Source organism: Octodon degus, unplaced genomic scaffold (assembly GCF_000260255.1).
Source record: "Octodon degus isolate 3935 unplaced genomic scaffold, OctDeg1.0 scaffold00046, whole genome shotgun sequence".
In the NCBI taxonomy this organism is placed as follows: Eukaryota; Metazoa; Chordata; class Mammalia; order Rodentia; family Octodontidae; genus Octodon; species Octodon degus.
In genome coordinates, this window is record NW_004524622.1 from 1,636,820 (window position 1) to 1,655,558 (window position 18,739).

The following is an 18,739-nucleotide window of genomic DNA, read 5'->3' on the forward strand; positions in this document are numbered from 1 at the left end:
ATGCCTTCCATGTCCCCTGCTTTCAGTTTCTATTTTGATGAAAAGATTAAGCTTTTCACCATGACAAACATGCAAAAACATCAGAACGTCTCTCGTTTCCACTGGTGGTAGAGATCAACTAAGCATCGTTTCTCCTTCAATGTCCAAATCATTTTAATACATGAAAAAGAAGACATAGTATTTAAACACAACAGAAGACACCGCTGTAGTGATGGTGGGCCTTTCAGAGCTTTCGGTGGTAACACGGATCCGGCTGCGGCACGTGCACATGCTCCGCTCACCACGACTGCCGGGCTGGCTACATTCCTTCCCGCTCCTCACCCAGCCTGTTCCTCGCTACCTACCTCAGCCTGATCTTGGTCACCCTCTGTCTGATGCGTCTGGTTAGGAGCCCTTTACCATTCTAGGGGTGAGGCCTTATCTAGTCCAAGCTTCATAATTCCATTTCCCAAATTAGCAGTTGTTTTAGAAGTACACACCACTCTGGCTGATGATTTCTAAGGAGAGGTCTCTGGAGAATCTTCCAGGAATTTGTTTCTTCCCTGATAAAGAAACAGACAAATGGGATAGTCACCCTTTTCTTCGTCTCAAAGACAATAGGTGGGAATATGCTGCTGGGAGCAGCAGCAGCCACTTGGCAATGGTGGAGGAACAAACCTATCAAAAGTCAACATGCTGAGAATACTAAAACAGACACAGGCCTCACCATCAGTGTTGCATCACTGTATTTACCAATCCTGAAACCACCTTCCCTCCCAGCTTAATACTGTACAAAAGAAATAGCTCCTCATGGAAGAGACTTAAGAGTTTCTTTTCTGTGCACTCCAAGCATTCTCCCAGATACAGCGCTATCCCATTAGCATGCGTCCCAGGCTGCATATGTCCATTAACAAGCTCATTTCGTCTGTGCACCAAGCTCACATGGATGCTCAGCTCCCTATAGGGCAGTTCTCTGGTGAACTAAAAAGTCGCCTTTTCACCATGCTCCCATTCTGCCACATCTGCCTTAGCAGGAACAGATATTCTGAAGTCCATATAGTCAGAAAATTCAACCTCAGCTGGGAGAGCAGGCTCTGGGGCTCCCTGCTTCAGCGCATAAGGATGTCGCTCTTCCCCTGGCCACCCACAACCTGCAAAGCCGAAGGCACCTCATTAATTGCAAAAGGGGCCACACACACTGCTCTTGAACTCACAGGCACAGGACACCTGGGCTTAAGGGAAAGGATTTAGGAGAACAATAAAACTGATGGGAACAAAGAGGCTTGTCTATTAAAACTCTATGAGTTTTGGCTTTAATTCCTATAAGCCAAGATATGTCTTGTGCACAAATTATATGGAAAGAAGAAAAAGCTATGAACACACAAAGATACACTGAGACATAGATATAGTATAAACTGAAAACATATTTGATTTTATTAAATGCTTTATCATTAATAATCTTTTTTATAGAAAGCACCTAAAACGTGGTTAAATGTCTAAAATGTCAACACACACACACACACACACACACACACAAACACACACACACACACACACACATACACACACCTTTTTCCTTCCCAGAAATAAGGTGGTGATGCAAAGCTGCATACTTGTTTTGGAAGAAACCTTGCAAAAGAAAGTCATGTGCGAGTCCTCACATGCAGGCCTCCTGAAGCTTCAACACAACCTAAGGTTTAGTGACCCGACATCACTCCTGTGACTTTCCTGGAGCCACGATTTAGAGCAACCTCTCGAGCTGCTTTAAAAATGTCTGCTCGCTCCTTCTTGCATGAGGACAACATTAAAGGGCTCTAAGTAGATGCTCTTACCTTGGCAGGGGGAGTGTGCAGCGCCCTTCCAAGCTTTCACACTTCCAGGGCCTTTGCACGACACAGCAGTAAGAGGGCTCAGGACTGCCTACCAACCAAACTGGGGCAGACACTTTATAACTTTACAGTACAATTTTCTGTGTATTTCTAAAACTAGTGCCTTCATACATTTACATTTTAAAGATTTTTTCATGTTAAAAATAACTTAGGGGACCAAATGAGATTGTCAGACATTCAGAATCTGGCAGGCCAGAAAGGAACAGACAGGTTACCAAGGATGCTAATTGGCTCCCCTCCTTTCAGGCTACCTTCATATTCAAACAGCTAAAGTCAGAACTGATGCTTAAAAAAAAGAACTGATGTAAACACAAAACAGAGTGGAGACTGAGCTGACTTCCAGATAGAAATATTACAACTGAAAGCCTTTTCCAGACGAAATGAAAAACTACATTTTCAGGCACTATAGTTCAAGACGCTCTAGGAAGTCAATGCAAAGCCCTTTAGCACATTTCAAGCATCAACAGCTCTTCCACTACAAATGGGTTCAAGGTAAGTACTCTGGAGGAAGAGCAAAGCAGAACTGGGAAAGTAACAAATAAGCAAGCTGGAGCATTGGGCAGGCTTACCCTGCACGAAAAATACTTAAAACACCATAGGACGGTTGGCTGTCTTCAAATATTTAGAGATGACATGTCATACGTCAAAAGGAAGAACTCTTGCAGCAGATTGGAGGAAGTCAGTTTCATCCTGATGTGAAGAGCTCTCAGCAATCACGCCCACTGAGGCACGATAACCTCTACCGTGTGGACTGGCACTGGGCCCACCAGCACCATTAGGGCTGGAGTGAACTCGGGGCCAGCAGCCACGGAACCCCTGAGAGACATTTCTGCTGCTGGATTCAGACACGGAAGAACACCATTCCACTGCTGCAGTTGATCTGATTCTCATGTGTTGCGACCCTGAAGTTCTGAGACAGTTTCTTCTCAGTGCACGTACCATCTCATTATCACTGGAGGAGGGGGCTTATCTTCTGAAGACTGTTGCCCATGACACATTCCCGTTCACAATCGAGAATGAGCACCCTTTCCCAATTCCTCTATTGTTTCGTGCACTAATCTCTGTGCCTCCTTCTAAGATATTAAGATAATGGTAAATGTGGCCAGAGACCAGCTTCAGGTATTGTTTTCCTGTATTTGTGTTCTTCCTGTAATTGTCACTTTGTGGCTCCCTATTCCGAATCTTTTTAATGAGCTGCTGGCTCTAAAATTGGCCCTCTGCCCAGACTGGGGATTCCCCAGCCTGGAGGTATTTTGAAAAGGCACCTCACTCTGTGGCATTGGGGAAGTCCCATGGTCCCAAGAGAGATGAACTATTTTATTTTATATATTAAACAGAATAGAGACTTGGCCAGTGGCTGTGGAAAAGTAGGGAGTTTTCCATTGTGAAATAATGACTAGATACTATTTTAACAATGATAACATCTACACACACATGTTCATGAACAACCGTCCAGTGGCAGCACCATCAGAAGCCGACCTGGAGCACCAGGGTCACAAGTGGATTATACTCTCTTTTGAACCAAGCACAAAACTTGGGTTTGATTTTCTGCAGTACTGACAAAATCCTGTTTGCAAGCAATGTCGAAATGCCCACTGCATACCAAGGGCCTTGAACAAAATTTTTAATATATTTCATCCACTGAATATCTCATTAGAAAATGCCAGTGAATTCTGGAATAAATTTATTCACCTTTCAGGGCTAAAAATTGAAATTCCTCAAGTCTTCTAGACCCCTTCAAGCCTCTGCAGGCCAAGGGAAAAGAGGCTGGGAGAGTGTAGGCCTGCTCCGTGCATCACCACTGGTCATCCAAGGAAAGTGACAGCACCTGCAAGGGCTTCAGACCCTAACTCTAACCAGCTGGGAGAGGAGACACACCCAGTGGGACACTGCATGTACGGACAGACCCAGGATGGTTCTGCGCTAAGGGAACTGGTGTGAGAGACGGAGGAGGCAGGGGGTGGAACATGTTAATTCTAAACATTTGTACTGGCCCTGAACTTTAACATCTGGGCAATGAGAAAGGGTTAGGTCCACAGAGGCCAGTCCCAACAGCCTCCCAGCTTCTGCTCTGCAGTCTCCTTCCCTTACTGGCAAGTACATGGAGACTGAGTTCACCAACACAACAGACTATCTGAGCCCTCTGTGGTTCCTTCCAGGCTATATCACCAGAAGGGCTGAAGCACTACTGAGGATGCTTCACAGAGGTGGCAAACAGAAAAAGAACACAGCCAGGAGGAGATCCAAGGCTTTAACTACTAAGAAAAGTTTTAAGATGGTATTAGCTTAGCCTAAAAAAATGTGCCCCTAAACTAGTCTATTCGAATCACCAAGTTTACCCCTGCCAGAGAGCCTCTGCCAGGACTGCTCTGCTGGATCATAATACAGTGGGCTACTTCGTGGCCTTCAGGCTCAGCTGAGGTGCTGCACATACATGGTTCCCCGGTGTTCCACAGCACAGCAGCCGCTCAGTCACCACCATGCCACTCTGTTACTGTCATTCTGGGACTCAGCTTTTCGCAATTATCCTGTTGTTTCATTTTCTTTTCTTTTTTTTTTTTTTTTTCTTTTTGGCAGAACCGGGGATTGAACTCAGGCCCTTGCATTTGCCAGGCAAGCGCTTATTCTACTGAGCTAACTCCCCGGCCCTGTTGTTTCATTTTCTATTGTCTGCTCCTTCCCTTCTAGAACATAACTGCAAACAGGGCTCTGGCCCGCCTTGTCACCAATGCCCATCACTCAAAGGTACCTGCGCCTAATCATACAGTGAGGGGTTAACTTGCATTCTCTTGAATCAATGAACAACTAAATCACTGCCAGAAAGTTCTTAGTTCAAAACTAACAAATTTTCTCATTTTATAATGAGCACTGAATAATTATATTGTAGAAAGGACTTTATTCCCTAATAACAGCAGACAACTAAGCATATAAAAAGGAATGCCTAGAGTCATTGAGATTTAAATAATTTTTAAGGTTAATTTTTCCCTAAACACATACTATTTCATAGAGAAGACTACCAGACAGTGGCTCACACTGTCAAGTTAAACTCTCATGCTGCTGTTTCTGGCCAATACGCTCTTGCCTCATTTTCCCTCTGATCCCAGGGAGCTACTAGACATAAAAATCACCTCTTTATTTCAAAAGTAATTTTTTAAGTCTGCCAAGTACTTTTCCACTGTAAACATCTTTTTCATCTACCTTCATTGTGTGAAAATTCTTTTACCCCACCCCTCAGAACTCTAAAGTGTCCTAAATCCTACATCCAGAAGCATTAGAAGTAGTGCTACACAAATCCATTAAGCCCACCAACTATACCCTTACAGACCAACTCGGTGTTGGCATGCCAAAGCCATCACCTGCTAGAATGTGCAAATTCTGCAATCAGCAAAAGCATGAAATTTTCCTCCCCAAACAAGCGAGCACTACAACATGAAGTATATTTCACCAATTAAATAATTAGAAGCCAGATACCAACAAGTCAAGATGAAAATAACAGTCTCCAGCAGGATACCTACATTCTTTATGATAGGCCAAGGCATATGGGCCATATGGGACTGCAGCTAAGTAGAAAACTTATTCCCGCTAATCTTCATTTAGAAAGTCCTCTCCTAACTTAAGGAAAAAAACCAAACTGTACCATTATCTGGAGGCCATTCTACACACTGAAAACTAAGACTCATCCCAGGGCTCTGCGGCATGCCCCTGCAGAGAAGGAGCATGAGGTAGCAAGGCCAGCGGGTGTCTCAGCCAGCCCAGATGTGAGGAGGAAAGCACAGGGAAGCTCCCCTGCTCTGCCTCTTGCGGCCTGCGGCCCGCTCTTTGTGGCCTGAATCAAGCTGCACGTTCTCAGAGTAGCTCTGTCTGGTACATCTTGCCTAGAGTGGACAGATGTTTTCTGTGAGCTCTGGCTTTCCTTACTGTCGCAAGTGATCTTCAAGTCCCCGTCACCTACCTGTTTGCTCAGTCCAGCTCCCGTATGTCCTGTCCCGAGGTGACAGACTCTCCTCACTGGAAGGGCGTGTGTCTCCTGTCATTTCCTCACAGAGCTGGGACAGGACGATGCAAATAACTATTCATTAAAAGCTGAAGAATAAAGTAGCAAGTTACTACTTGGAGATAAGAACTGGGGTCTGGGCAACTGTGAAACATGATGGGAGAAAGAGGATTAGACACACGAAAGAGAAAGAGGTGAAGGACTGAGAGTCCCCCCAGCAGAGGGCAAGCAAGGACCTCTACACAGACTTGGGGGGTGGCGTGAGGGAGCCCAGGAAGGAGCAGACCCTTCTAACCAATGTGAGGAAAGGTTTCCAGAGTTGTGCCATACGTAGAGAAAAGTGAGCATTTCTGGGGGTGTGTGCACAACAGGTGCTGAGCCGGAAGACAAAACATGGAGGGAACAAGCAGTCCATCTGCTGGGCCCTGAAGGAGCACTCCAAGGCAAAAACTGTCCTCAGGCTGTAATGCTGCCACAAATAACACCTGCAGGGTGGTGACTTCCCAAAGCACACCCACTGTGAGGATGTGTGGTAACTGAGACCTGAGTTCCTAAGGCCTCTGGGTAATTAAGGTCCACTTTCATGAGCCCTTGGACAAGACACAAGATTCTCCTTTAAAGGTGAAGACCAGTTAGATAATCCCTTCTAATTCTAGTCTCTCAGAAGTCACTTTGCTCCCAACCACTTCCGGCCATTCTGGGAGCATCCTTCCCAGCCCACCTGGGAGTGATCTGAGACAGCACGGCTTCCCTACGGGACCACAAGGGCCAACAGACAGTGTCTGGCTGAGGCTGAGGCAGAGGCTGAAGCAGTCTCTTCCCAGGACCCTCCTGCCCCCAGCAAGGCCCATACCCCCAGCAGTGATGCACAAGGCACAAGAGCGCTGTCTCTGCAGGCAGACAGGGCAGAGGTGCTTCCTCTGAGGGGTCCCTTTTACCAGGATGACAGGCAAGGTGACTATGCCAAACAAAAATTCTCAGGTTAGCTTACTTCCTTAACAATTTTTTAAAGCTGATGCTCAGAAATCTAAAATAAGAACTTTCTACCTTCCCCCGTTTTTATGGTACTAGGTGCCAAATCTAGACATCACCAGCAAGAGAGCACTCTGCTTGAGTCCCACACCTGAACCCTTCCCTCTTCATTAGAAAGAGGAAAAAGTTCTGAATCCATTTGTCTCGTCATGGGCAATATGCACATGAAAGCACCTCCCTACATGTTTCTTCCTGCGCAGAACAGTCCTCGGTATTCTCTTCTGGGACTACACTCTAGAAAGTGCCTCGGAAAAGAACAGAGTTAGCCCCATGTCTCTCACAAGTGTTGAGATACTCACAGTATCATCCTGGCTTGCGACATCAGTCTCTGTCCTCAAGACCAGCATTTAACTTTCAGGAGCCTTTCACCCCTCCTAGCCACGCCACGCACCCCCCCCCCCCCCGCGTCAGCAAAGGCCCCCGCTGGGCCTCCTTGGCTTCCCAAGACGCCTGAGCTCTGGGGCTTCCGCCACTTGACCTCTTAGTGTGAGCACAGTCTTCAACCCTCATACAAGGCAAAGTGAACTTAAGGAGAAAACCCGGACTGGGACTGGGATCTTCCCCATTGATCCCATATTTTAAGAGGAAGAAAAGGCTAAAGCAAACCACTCAGAGTTGAGCACAAATATGGCTATTTGGGTTGATATGCTATCGTTGTCTTACTATCAATAAAACACTAACTTTATGTAAAAATGTATAAGAAAATCTGTTACCAAAGAAAAGTAAACACAAAACGCTAGACTGAGAAAATTACACCAAAAGTGGTAATTCTTAGGGTATAATATTATCAGGCATAATAGTATCACCGTTGCTTACCAACACGTGTAGGTCAGAACTAAGAGAGATTCCATGTAGCCCACGTGAGGCAAGGGACCTAAAAACACGGGAGGTCAGCATGGCATGTCACACCACATAGCCTGATGACAAGAACACTAAAGCGAATGAACTGAAGCAAATGGAAGAGCATTTTGATGTTCAGCTGGATTTCTGAAAATGGGATGGATTCGCCACTATAAGTATAAGCTCACTAGGCAAGGAATATATAATTTTATATATTAGGTGGCAAAATACATAAATTAGCCTCTGTGCAGACCCTTGCAAAAGAGATACCTATTATCTAAATCTAGCCGAATCTGTGGAATAAATCAGGAAATGAAGAGAAAAGTGACACTACATCGGAAAAAGAAAAAAAAAAACAGCTATTCGTAAGAGTTTAGTGGGGCTGGGGAGATAGCTCAGTAGAATAAGTGCTTGTCTGACAAGCACAAGGTCCTGAGTTCAATCCCCAGTACCACAAAAAAAAAAAAAAGAAAAAAAGTTTAGTGATACCCTAAGTGCTATCCAGTAGCACTTATGATACAGTAATGATATAGAAATCCCACACAGAAGTGTTGTAACAATATAGCAACCCCATAAGAAAACATACAAAACCCCAGCACCAATAACTGAAACCCATAGCCGACATGCAAGCACGAGGCTACAGAGGTACTGATGAAAATGCCCTGGACCCAGCTTGAGCCAGCCATCCTACCTCCATGTCTCTGTTTTAGAAAGTTCTTTTTAATGCAGAATTATTTCACCGGTTAGGAAGAGTTGATTTTTTACATTAAGTATCACCCTAGACATACACTTATGAAACAGTGTGGAGTCCCAAACAAGATAGCCCCTCACATTGTGCAGCCCTGTAAGGACCAGCCAGCCAATTTACAGGCTGAGATTTCTAGTCACTGACTGTTACACAGCTGAGGAAAACCAAGCTGCACATCTGTCAGACAGCCCCTGCTTACACAGATGATAAACCAAGACACTAGGTGATCCAGTCAACAGTAGTTTTCAAAATTAATTTGCAACACCTAACATTATGTTCCAAGGAAGTACAATGAGACAGTTTTAGGTTCACAGCAAGAGCAAGAAGGCACAGAGATTGCCCATGTATCTTCCACGCCCACATGTACAGCCTGCCGTGCTATCACTATTCCTCACCAGAGCGTACATCTGATTTGATCAGTTGATAAACCTACAGACACATAATTATTATGCAGAGTCCATAGCTTACATTAGTGTTCACCCTGGGTGTTATACATTCTATGAATCTGAAAAATTTATAGGACATGTACCCACCATTATAGTACCACACAGGCAAGTGTCACTGCCCTGGGAATCCTCTGTGCTTGTCCTATTGATCCCCCTCCCCTAACCCACAGCAGCCACGGATCATTTTACTGTCTCCACAGTCTTGCTCTTTCCAGAATATCATATAGTTGGAATCATACAGTATATAGCTTTCAAATTGGCTTTTCCTTCTTACTACCATGCAGTAAGTTTCCACCACCCTTTTCATACACTGATAGATCACTTTTATTTAATCCTGCATTCACCTACTGAAGGATATACTGGTTATCTCTTGATTACTTTTTTAGAAAAATGAGTAGGACATAAAGACACAGGGTCACGAAGGAAGAACTAATACCTAGACAGGGTAAGAGCAACCTGGGCTAGCCTGTTAAAAATAGGCACGTTCCATGTCCCTTTCACACACAAGGACCTCCCTCCCGCCCTGTTTACCTACCAGCTGTTGTTCCCAGGGTACATTTCTCCTGAGCCCACTTCCAGAAGGCCTTGGTAGAAAGGGAGGTAGAGATTAGTAACATCTTTGGTTTTAACTGAAAACCGAAGTTTCATTTTTAGTGTAAAAGGATGCTCCTCTCAAGGATATCTGCATCTAACAGAAGGAATATCTTAAGAGTGGAAAATTACAGCACACTACATTGCATACCATCTGGGACAATCAATTAAAATTTGAAAGCTAGAGGCTTCTTCTAGGCTTTTCCCCCAACTACTCCACACTGGTATCTCAGTCAATTTCCTTGTCAATGGTACAAAATACCCAGCACCGATAACATAAAGAGAAGTCTTATTTGGACTCATAATTTAAAAGTTCCAGTCCTTGCGCGCCAGCTCTAGGCAAATGTGGCATGGTGACAGGCCCTGGGCAGAGGAAGCTGCTCTGAACACTGCAGCCAGGAAGCAGTGAGCAGAGGGAAGAGCCAGGAAGGAGATCCGACCTCCCAGGTCCCACGTCTGCGGCCTACCTCTTCCCACACAGGAGCACCTTCTAATAGCCAGTCTGTTACACCACCCCCATAATCCAATCTTCTTCCAGAGGTCCTGCCTCTGAGCATATGGGGTTTTTGGGGAATGCCTAGGTAGGAACCATAATAACTGAAGATAAAACTGTTTTCTTTAAGACTTACTAAACACTATCTGACACTCAAGATTTATATAGATAGATAGATAGATAGATAGATGCACTAAAATGTTTTTAAGGAACAGAAAATGGCCAGTCTTATCCTGTATCATTGATTTTCTCCCAGGGAATAATTTGCTCCCAGCCTGGGGACATCTGAAAACAGATAAAGGTATTTATAGTTATGGAGAAGTTGGTATGACTGCTACCTCACAGATAGAAGTCAAAGATGTATCCAAAGAGACTACAAATACACAGGACACCCCCCTTCATAAACACACCTAAACGAATCAGTCAACCCAAACCATCAACAGTGCCACAGCTGGGAGAATCTGCTTCAGAGCTAACCGCTATAAAGTTAACGTTTAGGTGATACAAACATCGATGTCGGTAAAACTACTACACGTACCTTAACTGTAAATATGTCCATAATTTGGAAAGATCTGTCCTATTTCCTTAACATTTCTAGGATATCTTAATCTTGATTCTGAATTATTTCCTTTTTTTTTCAAAACAGTCAACTGAATAAATGAAAAGGCTTTATATAGTTTGTGTAAATTTTTCTATTTTGGAAATGGGAGTTATGATTAAAATTGGCATTTCTGAAACTCTAATTGCTAGTTATTACATTGCTGAGGGGGAAAAAAGGAAAATAAAAATATTTTCAAGACCAGCCAGATGGGAAGTCTTAAGAAATTATAAGCCAATGTTCACATTCCAATGGGAAGATAATTTGTTTAAACATTTTTTTTAATTTGCTTAAATAGTAAGCAATACATTTCCTTAATTCTTAAACTGCTATTAACTATCTAATTTTCTAACATTGGCTTTAATCTCCCAAATCTTATTAGATTTTTAGTAAGTAGAACAGTTTGTATAAAAAGTATATAAATGAAGGACTTTGTGAATTAGAATGGGATCAAAGCTCTGATAATGCAAGAGGATCTCTCTGTAGGCATTTAAACTGCCTAAAGACACTTCAAATGTCTATTTTTCAAACCCGTTTCTGACTGAAATCCGACGAAGCCTCTCAGTTCCCGTGCCCAGCAGGAAGGTAACACAGATGCCTTCGTGACATCAGGACAAAGTTTTAGGAGCATGATCTACACTTCTTTGGAAACTCCAGCCTCCCGCCTCTCAGTCACCTCTCTCATATACCTCTCCATCATGCCCTCGCTCCTCCTTTTCTTGTCCCATTCCCCTAAAAATCACTGTACGGTGGGAATGACTTGCACTACGAGAATGTGAGGAAAGTCACAATGGTGTCTCCTGTCAACCACGAGACTGAAAACTCCTCCCACACTGCAAAGCCAGGGCTTTCAACTGATCAAAATTGATCATAAGCCTTCAAAATATAAGTAAGCTATTAATTATTTAGCTTCTTTTATGGGGTCTTGCTTTTGGTAAAACTGTAGAATGGTTTTCTTTATTCACGTCTGTTCAAAGCTACCAAGAAAGCACTACAAACTGAAGTCCATCTTTCACTAGTTGCTTGGGTTTGACAAATAAAGCAATCAGCAAAATCATGGACTGTGTGCTGCTTCTCAAAGCCCTATTTGTTTGACACAACACAGCGGCAGGATGGATAGGCAAATAAATGGCATTACTTAACATACTCAATGCTATACAACCAACACCAGGTCTCACTGCTTTATCACTTGCAAAGAGTTGGATGATAATAAAGTTGATTATGAGTGTAAAAATATAAATTGCTCAGTAGTTAGAGTTGTTAATGACAGCAAAGGAACACAAAGACAAAAATACAGGCTTTAGCAGCTCAAATCCATTGCTAATTGCCTATGCACTCATTATAGGTTGACCAGAACTAATTATCTAATTAAACTAAAGCCCTGTTGCCTTAGAGAAATTTCTATGCACTTGATGTTGGTTGTCAATTACCTCAGCATGTCCTGTTGAAATGTGTAGTTAACGCAAGGCATGTTTTGCTTTTCCCAATAGCAATACATGGCATTCTTAAGCATGATAATTTATGCTTAGGAAAAAAGTTTTTCCTTGAAAAAAAAAATACACCATGGAAACTAAGAATAAAAGCAAATATTTTACACAAGAACTCCTGCTCATTTTGCTCAATGATCTATAATTCAGGAAAAGTCAATATAATCTAGTGAAAAGAAACACGAGAAATAAAAGAAATCAAATATCATTGTGTGCATGCTTCTAAATGTTCCCCACATGTTGTTTTTAAAAATGCATTTAAAAAGTATCTTTTGTGATGCCTTGCAATAGTTCACAGTGTGAAATTACATTACTTAATTTCATATAATTACAATTTTAAAAATTCATAACATTTTTTAAAAACTGGAAGGAAAGTGGTGAATTATTCAGACCAACGTCTTGACTTTATAAATAAGGGCACTGAGGTTCTGGGAGAACTGACCTACCCGAAGTCATGCCTGGGGCCGGGCAGGGCACAGGTCTTCTCAGGCCATTACTCTTCCTACCATTCCAGCTTCCGAGCTGTACCACTGCCTCCCACACTACTTCTAAAATGGCATAACGTGGGGCCGGGGAGATGGCTCAGTAGAATACCTCCTTGCCTGGCAAACATAAGGCCCTAAGTTCAACCCCTGGTTCCGAGGGTGGGGGGGAAGGCATTTAAATGTATTTTCTTGGGGCTGAGGAGATAGTTCAGTAGAATAAGTGCTTGCCTGGCAAGCGCAGGGTCCTGAGTTCAATCCTCAGTACTGAGAAAAAAACAAAAACACTACAATGGCATAACAGAGCATCTGCACGGACATGGCTGGTTTTGTTTTTCCTAAAGAAGGCCCTGGGTGGAACCATTCCCCTCCGTAAGGAAACAGGTATATAATGATGAACCTATTTATTGCAAGTTAGTCAAGTGCACTGGGATGTATTTGGAGGTGAATTTTCAAGGGAGATTGTTTTTAAAAGGATTTACAGTTTTTGTTTTTTTGTGTGTGTGTGTGTGTGTGTGTGTGTGTGTGTGTGTTTTGCTCCTTGAATGCCTTCAGGGCACTTTTGCATGGCTGGAGTGTTGTGGGGATCGAACTACAGCAAACTGAGGCTGCCAGCATTGTGGAAGCAGCCACTTAAAGAACTGAGCTAGGGCTGGGCCCCCGGATTTACAGTTTTTGTTGTTTTGGTTTTGTATTTGTTTTTTGTTTTGTCCAACTAGAGGATTTAAAAAATAACAAACTTACAGTGAACTTTATTAAACACATTATTTAAAGAATTAAATTGAATCCTACTATACTGTTTCTTAGAGAAATTCACCTTAAATCTATGGTCATGGCTGTAAAACAATACTTACTTAGTACCCTCTGGGAAATGCATCTTCCAAGAAAACTCAATCTCACCCCAACAAGCTTCTCACCTTCACCTTCCCTGCCTGCCCTCCACCGTCACTCTTCAGAGAAATGGTAGCACTGGGCACACAGTTCTTTCCTGGCAAGTCAAGGAAGACGACTTTCCCTTTCACTGCCTCTTGAAGCTGAACATCAACTGTTTCACCACTTGTGTTTAAAATCCATTAATTAAAATAAATATAAAGTAAAAAAAAAAAAATCTTTCTTTAAGCCAGGAGGAAAAGGACAGATGGGAAAGCGGAGGAGGTGGAGATAGCTGATGTCTTCTTAGGAAAAAAGAGAAAGAAAAACAAGAAGCATGAAATTGAAGGGGGGTTAATTAAGAGAGGTAAATTAATTTACAGTTCATAACTAATTTTGGTCTCACCATAATCACATTGCTTAAAGGACAACAGGAAAACCTTTCTAATACCAAATTGATGGTGGGGAGGGTGGTTATAATCTTTAATCTATTCCAAGAACAGCAATACCTGGCCTTTGGCAGTGCTTCAGGCTGAGCACAGCAAAACCATCTCTTCATTAACAACTTGTGAGCACCGCACCACACTCCCAACTTCCCTGCAAATTCTCCAAGTTTCTAATTCTTTTCTCCCTTCTTTCCTGTTGCCTGAGGACACTGACAATGAAGGGGGAGGGGAAGAATCACTAGTGTAAGCCTTTCTTCATCCTTACACCACATGTACTAGTCTACAGGACTAGTTAGAAATGACATCTGCTGTTATATCACACAACCTGACCTCTGAAATGTACCATGCCAAAGGGTCCGACGGCTACACCTAAAGTCTGACTCTAACACTGAAAGTCCCTGAGCTTGGCATACTGAGCTGAGCAATTTATACAGCAAACTGCTATCGGATGACAAAATGCAGCTAGCAGGACAAAGTTATCTTACAAGGTTACAGTGCAGTGGACCAAGCTAACAGGATTACAGGGCAATAAGGAGACAAAGGAGATGAAAATTATGTACATCTGGTTTTTCTCTGAATCATCCTTGTATGTCTTTTGTCTTCTACAATGGGGTAAGGATACATGCTTCACAGAACTATGAAAAAACTGGATCAAGGGACTCAGTAACAGTGGCAAAGCTTAAACACAGCTGCACACTCACTCAGGTAGTGGCAAAACCATGCCACCAATTCTTCTAATTTTGCAATTTTTATTTTTATTACAATTTGACATTCATGCATGATATGGGATAAGAAATGCATGCTGACATTTTTTTAAAAACTGGAAAAAAAAGCCAAAATATTTCACATAAAATTAAGTATAATTCAGTCGGTCTAAATATAGGAAATTTTAAAAATGCATTTATCACATTCTAAGCTAATATAAAAGTCAAATATATAAGTGTTACTGAGAAAAGACACTGCCAGACCATTTTAAATTTTATCTTTTTTTTTTTTTTTTTTTTTTTGGCGGAACCGGGAATTGAACTCAGGCCCTTGTGCTTGCCAGGGAAGCGCTTATTCCACTGAGCCATCTTCCCGACCCTCAGACCATTTTATGAACAAAACCAAAACAAAACTACAGGATAGGAACTGTGAGCATTTAAGAATGCCAATTTTTTACTCGTTTCACTAAGGATATGTGCGACCAAAGTACATCCACAAAAGCAGAAAGCTCTGGGGAAAGCCAGGAGGTGGCTTATCTTGCATACCAAGGGAAAGGGGTCCTCATAACAGAGACAGGTGAAGAAGGATGGAAGACAAAGAACAAGCCTAGTTTCCAAAGAATGAAAGAATCCATAAAGGAGCAAGTGGGGATAAACAGGCATCAGCTAGGGGCTCTTTAAATTGTCATTCCCCCCAAAAGAATCTCAGGTCTCCGCATGTTTGTGTAAGCTTCCACCATTCCTAAGTATAATAGGGGTAGGGAAGAGATGGGCTTCAAACTTTATTAGTTGTCAACTCATGAAAGACAAAAATACTTGCCAATACCTCATCAGCAAGTGCTGCCACCTGTACCTATAAACTGGATTTCTAATCCTTACACCAGTGCTCCTGTCCTTCCCCTGGAATACTGCCTCTAAATTTCTCAATTGTTAAATCTGTGCTACCACCAACTCTTAAAAATGTAAAACAGTTGGAGTCATTTACCTATCCTAAACTCACTAAAGACTTCTCTCTGCACTGACAGAATCCAACTCCCGTCCACAGCCTACAACTCCCTACGAGCCTCCTTCCATACGTAATCCCATGTTCTACCTCTCTAACTTCATGTTCCTTTGGGAACCCCGACCCTCTCTATGCATACTAATCCCACAGGCCTTGATTTCTCCCTCTTATTTACTTCCTTTCTACCTGCTCAGTCATTAGTACTCTGTTTAACAGTCTTATGCCATGTCCTGACCCTGAAATGCTCTGCCGCCAGCTGTCTCCTAGCTCACTCCTTGATATTCAAGAGCAGCTCCAATGTTATCTGGCAACCACTCCTGTTATCTTGAGGTCACAACATTTAAAGGAACATACTACACACACAAGTATCACAACATCCTATTACCTTGTGTTATTGTCTTCATTGATAAATCTGTCTGAAATTATGTTACTAATTTACCTCAACTGTATAACAAACATCCATCTTATTCCATTTTCTGCTGCTAAAACATGACACATGAGACTGGGTAACTTAAAAATGACAAAAATTTAGTCTTCATAAGTGCTGGAAGCGGAGAAGTTCAAAAGCACGGTGAAGGACCTGGTGAGGGCCTTCTAGCTACACTGATGTGGTAGAGGGCATCACAGGGCAAGAAAAGGAATCACATTAGCTAAGGTCCGTCTCCTACTTCTAATACGGCTCCTAAGGTCATCAAGGAGGAAGAAGGCTTATGACCTCATCTACTCCTAAATATCTCCATAAGGCCCCACCCCCAAATACTATCAACATACTGATGTTTCCAAGGTGATTATATCCAACTTTTGGGGGACAAGTTCAAACCAACACATCTCCCCCACTTTACCCTGCAAAACATGCAGGTAAATTCCTTGGAAACTTAAACCTTGTCTTCCTTGTTCTTTGCTGAATCCCCAAACCCTAGAACAATGTTTTGTACCCATATTCACTACTGGATGACAGAAGCTATCTCAAATTTTATCCAAACCTTGTTTGTTGTACATATTTCTCTAGCATTCACACACTAACATTTCTCTTTTCTTGTCTATTCTATTTTCTGAATTTCTTCTGGTCTTCACTTTCCTGAAATAGTGAATTCTGATAATACATTTGAATGACCTGGCTTATAGCAATACCAAGGAATACAAAATAAATAACATAAACAAGAAGATTGTTAATGCTAACAGAAACCCAGTCAGTCTGGCAGTGGCACAAAAACCCAGCAAAGTGCTTAAGGGCTAAAGTTCTTAGAGTCAATATCATTATTAGTGCAGCTCCAAGGGTGATATCAAAAGGAATTATGAAGACTGTCTCTCTGACCTCAAAAAGTAGCACACACTCTGTAGCCACACAGAGGTCTGCCCAATAAATGGCAAGAGAGAATGGAATTACCAGGTAGATGATCTAAGCACTGAAAACTGACTTTTTAAAATTTCACCCTGAAGCTGATCTTCAAATCAAATGGAGTCTATCTGAATCTGAAAATTACAAATTAACAGAAGCAAAACCAAAAAATAAAAATCTGTATTTTTAAATAAAGGGAAGGCATTTTTCTGTTAAGTGCTCCTCACTTTAGAAAGAGACAGAGTGGGATTTCCTTAAATAGTGAATTCTGATAATACATTTGAATAACAGCATGGTGATCTCCAAAATCCAGCCTTCAGAATCTTTTTATAAAGCATATAATTATTGTAACAGAATCACCTAATATTAAGAACTGTCTTACTATTTATAGGCCTAACCATGATATTCAAACTGAACTGATAATCAAGATCTTATCACTTAGAGCATTTTAAAAATGAAAATTCTAACCTTCACTCCAATTCTTCCAAATAACAATCTCTACAGGGTCTGACCACCAAAACAATTTTTTAAGCTCCCCAAGATTAAGACAGTCTGAAGTACTGTCACCCTAAAATCACCATTATACACATGAGCAAATTGAGAACCTGAAGGGTAGAACCTTCCTGAAGCTACAAGTCTGCTATGTGTCACAGTACACTGGAGAAACATTAGTGCCTTCCGCACTGATTCAAGCTGTGTTTTGGTAAAATACGCTGACTTCTGCTTTGCTCCTCTGTGCTGTCAGTGACCTATTTATTACCCACCATCCTCGTGCAACTTATTCCCTCATCTGCAAACTGGGAATAAGAATAATAGTGACTACCTCTTGGGAGTTTCTGTAAGAATTAAATAATATAGCATTCGTTACATAATTGCACTTAACACAGTGCCAGGAATAGTGAGTGCTCATTAGCTAAGTTATATAACCCCCCTAAAATCAAGCCTATTTTAACTGAAGAGGGCTTACTGAACCACCCCAAAGACAAAGTGTACAAGAAACCCATGTTTAGATTTCGAGGTCCAGGAGGGCTTTAAATTCGGGGTTAAGTTTGAAGCGATGGTACCTAGGGTATTTTTTTTCCATTCATCATCGGCTACTGTTAAAATTCACTTCGCGAAGAATACTGAGGAGTGAACTAAGTCCACAAGAGTTTGTCTGATTGTTGCACACCAGTCTCTCCAGGGAAGCCTCAGGTCCACCTAGTAAATCTGTCTCTCCGTGACAACCGGAAATCTGAATTTATAAAAGCCTCTTCCCTCTACAGAGGCGCTTGCTTTCTAGGCAAACCAATGACACACAGGCTTCATGACCACAGCGGAGGACCTCTCCAAGTCCTCCCAGCAAGTTACTATCGCGCTCTGTAACACAACGCGCCGCGTCATCAGGCCCTGACGCAAATCACAGCTGGGCCCCCCTGTCCCGAATAACCCTCGTGGTCACCAGGGACAGATTCGACCCCCGCCCTCCTAGGACACTTAGATAATTACGAAAACGCTGTCCCGCGGTCCCCGTAGACAGTGCTGCTTAGGCGGCCACGAGAGGCTAAGGTTGGTTCAGTATTGTCCTTCCCAGGGACAAGGACAAAGAAAGGCGACCCTGGATGTCTGACCAGGCCGGAGCGACGCCAAAAGGTTAACGACCCTTTTGCCGGGTTCCTTTGAGCTGCAAAGAACCTCCACAGCGCCTCGGGCCAGCTGCCGGAAGTGCGTCATCCAGCTCGCTGGCAGTGCCGGGAGTTGTAGTAAAGTGGCTGCTTCTCTGGCACACACACCCCCATCCCCTTTTGTTAAACACGAA

At 42.6% G+C, this 18,739-nt stretch overlaps 1 long non-coding RNA gene across 1 annotated transcript; it reads right to left on the reverse strand.

Moving 5' to 3' along the window:
* Positions 1-479: 479 nt before the first annotated feature.
* Positions 480-18,605, reverse strand: LOC111817013. The gene is made up of 4 exons (XR_002821305.1): positions 18,430-18,605; positions 12,544-12,645; positions 9,464-9,512; positions 480-542 (listed from the first exon to the last, which is right to left on the reverse strand). It is a non-coding gene; the product is annotated as an uncharacterized LOC111817013 (long non-coding RNA).
* Positions 18,606-18,739: the final 134 nt, after the last annotated feature.